Source organism: Chlorocebus sabaeus, chromosome 17 (assembly GCF_047675955.1).
Source record: "Chlorocebus sabaeus isolate Y175 chromosome 17, mChlSab1.0.hap1, whole genome shotgun sequence".
In the NCBI taxonomy this organism is placed as follows: domain Eukaryota; kingdom Metazoa; phylum Chordata; class Mammalia; order Primates; family Cercopithecidae; genus Chlorocebus; species Chlorocebus sabaeus.
The window spans coordinates 25,888,922-25,895,844 of record NC_132920.1 but is presented as its reverse complement, the minus strand read 5'-3'; positions in this window follow the sequence as shown (position 1 = coordinate 25,895,844).

Here is a 6,923-nt window from a genome sequence, read left to right as displayed (position 1 = left end):
TGGGGAGACCTCACAACCATGGTAGAAGGCAAAGAGGAGCAAGTCAGGTCTTACATAGATGGCAGCAGGCAAAGAAAGAGCTTGTGCAGGGAAACTCCTTCCTATAAAACCATCAGGTCTCATGAAACTTATTGACTATCATGAGAACAGCAGTATAAATTACTCAGGGAAAGACCTGCCCCCATGATTCAGTTACCTCCCACCAGGTCCCTCCCACAATATGTGGGAATTTAAGATGAGAGTTAGGTGGGGACACAGTCAAACCATGTCAGTATCCTTGGTCCAGCAGCTCAAGCTGCTGTTCTGCCTATAGAGTAGACATTCTTTTATTCCTTTACTTTCCGAATAAACTTGCTTTCACTTTACTGTGTAGACTTGCCCCAAATTCTTTCTCATACGAGTTCTAAGAACCTTCTCTTAGGGTCTGGGCAGGGAGCCCCTTTCTGGTAACACTATCAAAGGATCAGGAAAAGGAAGCTAGTGAATGCTAAAAAGGAAACAAACTACCATTACCAATAATAACAACAGCAAAACAAAAGCAAAACGGATTGTGACAGCTGTCCCCTCTCACACCTGTTTCCCATTGCAGGAAGGAGGGCTGGTTCATGCAGAGAGTGGCAAATATTAGAAGCAGAGAGGGGGTGCAGATGAAACTTCAGGAATATGCTGCCAAAGGCAGGCCTAGGGAGAATTCAACATGATTTCTATGGAGGAATGATTCCTATGGAGGAATGCATTATCTCCAATATGTAAAGCTAGGCCTGATCCTGTGATTATGGGATACAGGAGTCCAAAGACTCACAATGGGAAGTAGGTCACTAGAGTCTCCTTCAGAAGCTCTGGACTGTGTGTTCCTACTGTGGGGAAGAGTCAGCACTCAGCTATCCCTAGAATGCCTTTCCTCAACTCCTTCAGATTTTGCCTCTCAACCAACCTTATCCTGACCACTTGTTAGCAAGTGCACCCCTCTCTCCCTCCCAAACCTTCTCAAATCTATTTTGTTCCCATGACACTTATCACTGAATATTTTACTAATTTATTTTGTTTATTATTTGCCTCCCCCATGAGAATGCAAATTCCATAAGGGATGGATTTTTTTCAATATTGTTCACTGATGAATCCCAGTGACTAGAATATTTCTAAGCATAGTGATGTGCATTAAATGAAAGAGTAACTTTCTGAGTTGCACTATACACACATCATAGGAGGTATATGCACACTTGTGCATGATGTATATGGTATGGTGTAGGTGATGCGTGGGGTATGTGGTACTGTGTGTGCTGTGTGTGGTATGTGATACATAGTGTGTGTTAGTGCGATGTATGTGATGTGGTGTGTGTGTGTCCATGCATATTAGGGGTGGCAGGGATGTTAATATGTCAAATGGTACTAGAAAGTATCAGAACCCATGGTGCTTACTGGTTTCCCAGAGAGCTGCTTCTCTACCTCCTGTAGGATATACTGATGGTTTGGACAGGGAAGAAATAAAAAGAAGGCTGTGAAATAAAAAGAAGGCTGTGAAGAAATAAAGAGGAAAGTAAAAGAAGAGCTGGGAAAAGACAGTGCAGGGGCCAAGGGAAATTTCCCCTTCGGCTTCTGGGGAAACTTTGCTGAAAAATCAGCTCACAAATTTGTTAACACGTACACAGGGAGAACCATAGAATGATTATCCACTTCCCAAGAGGGCTTAAAAGCTTATATATCATCCTGGCAAAACAGATTATGGGAGGAGAAGAGGATAAATTCTGTTGATGGGATTACTGTTGTGGATTTTTGCTCCTTAGCTCAGCTAGGTCCGGGTTCTCATCTCACAACCAGGAAGAATTAGGCACGCGGCCATCAAAGAATGAGTGAAGTAGAATTTATTAAGTCAAAGGAAAGCTCTCAGCAAAGAGAAGGGTCCTGAAAGCAGATTTCTGGTTTGCCCTTCACAGTTGAATACCAGGGCTTAAGGCTCAAATTCCTGGCAACTCCACCCCATCCTCCCAGTGCATGCAGGCCTTTAGACTGAGCTGCTCCATGTTGATTAATTTCCTGAATTGCCCATGTGTTAAGGAAAGGAATCTTCCACTGTGGGCATGTTTAGGCAAGCCCCCTGTGCAAGTTCCCTTATCTTCACAAAACATTCGGTGTAAGCACTTGTGGGGCAGGTCAGGGGTTCTCTGGGGACCATTCCCTTACTGTCTGCCTAAAGCAAGCTGGCCAACTCCTTTCATTACTAAGGAGAGTAAGTAGATCAGGGAACAAAGATTAACTTGAACATTATCTTGTGAAAGTCTGTTCAGGCATAGTTACATTCTTGGTCTTACAGGAAGGGGAAATAAAAATAATTGTTCTTTTTGGTGGATCTGGATCTTAGGTAGATAAAGAAACTTTAATTCCATGATGTGTTTTGGGAGAGATAGTTGGTGGCAGGGATGTCAGAGAGACTTTTAGGCTTCTTCAGTTCAATATGACCAAGTGCCATATTTTAGGGTATCAATTTCTGAGCCCCAACAAAAGCTTAGAAGAGATGTGATAGCATCACAGTGTGAAAGCAATTTTTTGTTTGTTTGTTTTTAGAAACAGGCTCTTGCACTGTCATCCTGGCTGAAGTACAATGGTATGATCACAGCTCACTGTAATCTTGAACTGGGCTCAAATGATCCTCCCATCTAAGCATTTCAAAGTGTTGGGATTACAGGCATGAGCTGCGGTACCCAGCCTGAAACTACACCCTTGTGCCGATAAACTTTTCAAATGACTAAAGGGGAGAGAGTAAGCACTACTCAGAGGTAGGAAGAAAGGGCACAGAATTATAGGATTAAAACAACCACCACCACCACCAAAAAAACCAGGCGGGGTGTGCTGGCTCACACCTGTAATCACAGCACTTGGGGAGACTGAGGTGGGGAGAATCACTGCAAGCTAGGAGTTTGCTAACAGCCTGGCCAATATAGCAAGACCCTGTCACTATTAAAAAAACAAAAAACAAAAAAAACACCTGCCTTGAGCTAATCAGAATGATGGGCCTGACAAAGGACGTCCCAAAGTAAGTCTTAGCATTCTTTTTTTTTGAGACAGTCTCGCTCGGCTCACTGCAACCACTTCCTCCCAGGTTCAAGCAATTCTCCCTGCCTTCAGTCTCCCGAGTAGCTGGGATTACAGACGCCCACCACCACACCTGACTAATTTTTGTATTTTTTAACAGGGATAGGGTTTTGCCATGTTAACCAGGCTGGTCTTGAACTCCTGACCTCAAGTGATCTGCCCGCCTCAGCCCCTCCAAAGTGCTGGGATTACAGGTGTGAGTCACTGCACCCGGCAAAGTCTTATCATTCTTTACCAAGAGTTTGTACCCATATCTCTGAAAGAGAGTAGTGAATTTCACCCCAAAATATGGCTTCCTGATATAATGAGTATTTTGAATGAAAGACTCTCAGAGATCAACAGACACTAAGGAGAATTTTCCTTATGTACATAAAAATAGTATGGCCCCACCAGTGAGAACAATTGTTCTTTTCTCCCTCCCTGTTATCTCATTATGCATTATAGGAAAGGCCAAGAATGTAACCACACCTGAACAGACCCTTTTATAAGATAATCAGTCTCCAAGCATCATTCAAATTCCAAGGAGAACTATTTACAAATTTATCTCTGTTCTTTGATCCAATTAGTCTCTCCTGGTAGTTATGTATTGCCCTCAACAGAATTCTCTTCTTCTACTTCCCATAACCTATTTTGCAAAGATCAAGGCCCTGTTCTTTCTGCAACTTCAAGTTGGCACATAAGCTTCTAAATCCCACTGGGATATTGGTACATAAGCTTCTAAATCCCACTGGGATATTGGTACTATGTGCATGAGGAGAACCACAGAGTGATTAAATTATAAAGTCTTTTCTCTCATGAATCTGCCTTTTTATGTGTTCATTTTTCAGCAAAACTTCCAAGGGCAAAGGTGTAGAACAAAAACAAAACTCTAAAGCCCCCCAACCATCTGAATAGACTTTCTCTTCAGCCAGGCTTCTTAAAATGTAACCTGAAAGACTGGCTCAGGCCATTAAGGGAAGTGGGGGTTGAACATGCCTCATTATTCCTCTCCAGCATTAACATCAACACAGCTTTTAAGTCTGATAAGAAACATTTTACAACCTATTCTCTCTGAAGCCTGCTAGCTAAAAATTTCATCCCATAGTACGACTTTGGTCTTCACAACCTGTTACCACAACCTAGTGCTCCTGTCTATTAATCCCAAATCTTTATAAAAACTCAACCAATTATCATCACCTCCACCTCCCTCCTCCGCTGCTTCCAGTTGTCCCGCCTTTCTGGACCAAACCAATGTACATTTCTTAAATATATTTGATTGATGTCCCATGCCTCCTTAAAATGTATAAAGCCAAGGTGCATCCCAACCACCTTGAGCACATGTTCTCAGGACCTCCTGAGGGATGTGTCATGGCCCATGGTCACTCAAATTTGGCTCGGAAAATGTCTTCAAATGTTTTACAGAGTTTGACTCTTCTTGTCATGACACAGAAGACTGCTTCACTGAAGCCTGCTCTGGAAGTGAGTGGGGGTTTTGCAAGGATGACTTTCCCTGGATAGCCCCAGACGCAGCTAGTAATAATACACTTAAAGGTAGCTAAAATGCATTGAACACTTGTTTTGTGCCAGACCTATGTCAATATTTGCTTTGTGCCAGGCTTATGCCAGTACTTCCCATTTCTTAATACAGTCTTTGTAAATAAAAATTCTGGAGTTTAAAATATAATAACTGAAAAACAGAAATTAAATAAAAATATATAATAACTGAAATAAAAATTTACTAAGGCTAGGGACGGTGGCTCACTCACACCCGTAATCCTGTTACCGGAAAGGGGTCCAGATCCAGACCCCAAGAGAGGGTTCTTGCATCTCACATAAGAAAGAATTCAGGAGAGTCTGTAAAGAGAAGGCAAGTTTATTAAGAAAGTAGAGGAATAAAAGAACGGCTACACCATAGGTAGAGCAGCTCTCAGGGCTACTGGTTGCCCATTTTTATGGTTATTTCTTAATTATGTGCTAAACAAGGGGTGGATAATTCACTATTTTTTGGACCATATAGAGTAACTTCCTGACATTGCCATGGCATTCATAAACTGTTATGGTGCTGGTATGAGTATAGCAGTGAGGATGACCAGAGGTCACTCTCATTGCCCTCTTGGATTTGGTGGGGTTTAGCCAGCTTCTTTACCTTTTTTTTTTTTGCCCAGGCTGGAGTGCAGTGGCACAATGTCGGCTCACTGCAACCTCCACTTTCCAAGTTCAAGTGATTCTCGTGCCTCAGCCTCCCAAGTAGCTGGGATTACAGGCATTTGCCACCACACCCAGCTAATTTTTTGTATTTTTAGTAGAGACTGGGTTTCGCCATGTTGCCTATGCTGATCTCCAACTCCTGGGCTCAAGCCATCCAGCCACTTCAGCCTCCCAAAGTGCTGGGCTTATAGGCGTGAGCCACCCCACCTGGTCTAGCTGGCTTCTTCACTGCAACCTGTTTTATCAGCAAGGTCTTTTTTGTTTGTTTGTTTATTTTATAAGTCAATGAAAACTTTTTTTTTAATTATTATACTTTAAGTTCTAGGGTACATGTGCACAATGTGCAGGTTTGTTACGTATGTATACATGTACCATGTTGGTGTGCTGCATCCATTAACTCGTCATTTACATTAGGTATATCTCCTAATGCTATCCCTGCCCCCTCCCCCCACCCCACAACAGGCTCTGGTGTGTGATGTTCCCCTTCCTGTGTCCAAGTGATCTCATTGTTCAATTCCCACCTATGAGTGAGAACATGTGGCGTTTGGTTTTTTGTCCTTACGATAGTCTGCTGAGAATGATGGTTTCCAGCTTCATCCATGTCCCTACCAAGGACATGAACTCATCCTTTTTTATGGCTGCATAGTATTCCATGGTGTATATATGCCACACTTTCTTAATCTAGTCTATCATTGATAGACATTTGGGTTGGTTCCAAGTCTTTGCTATTGTGAATAGTGCCACAATAAACATACATGTGCATGTGTCTTTATAGCAGCATGATTTATAATCCTTTGGGTATATACCAAAGTAATGAGATGGCTGGGTCAAATGGTATTTCTAGTTCTAGATCCTTGAGGATTCCCCACACTGTCTTCCACAATGGTTGAACTAGTTTACAGTCCCACCAACAGTGTAAAAGTGTTCCTATTTCTCTACATTCTCTCTAGCACCTGCTGTTTCCAGACTTTTTAATGATCGCCATTCTAACTGGTGTGAGATGGTATCTCATTGTGGTTTTGATTTGCATTTCTCTGATGGCCAGTGATGATGAGCATTTTTATCATGTGTCTATTGGCTACATAAATGTCTTCTTTTGAGAAGTGTCTGTTCATATCCTTCGCCCACTTTTTGATAGGGTTGTTTGTTTTTTTCTTGTAAATTTGTTTGAGTTCTACGTAGATTCTGGATATTAGCCTTTTGTCAGATGAGTATACTGTAAAAATTTTCTCCCATTCTGTAGGTTGCCTGTTCACTCTGATGGTAGTTTCTTTTGCTGTGCGGAAGCTCTTTAGTTTAATTAGGTCCCATTTGTCAATTTTGTCTTTTGTTGTCATTGCTTTTGGTGTTTTAGACATGAAGTCCTTGACCATGCCTATGTCCTGAATGGTATTACCTAGGTTTTCTTCTAGGGTTTTTATGGTTTTAGGTCTAACATTTAAGTCTTTAATCCATCTTGAATTAATTTTTGTATCAGGTGCAAGGAAGGGATCCAGTTTCAGCTTTCTACGTATAGCTAGCCAATTTTCCCAGCACCATTTCTTAAATCGAGAATCCTTTTCCCATTCTTGTTTTTGTCAGGTTTGTTAAAGATCAGATGGTTGTAGATGTGTGGTATCATTTCTGAGGGCTCTGTTCTCTTCCTT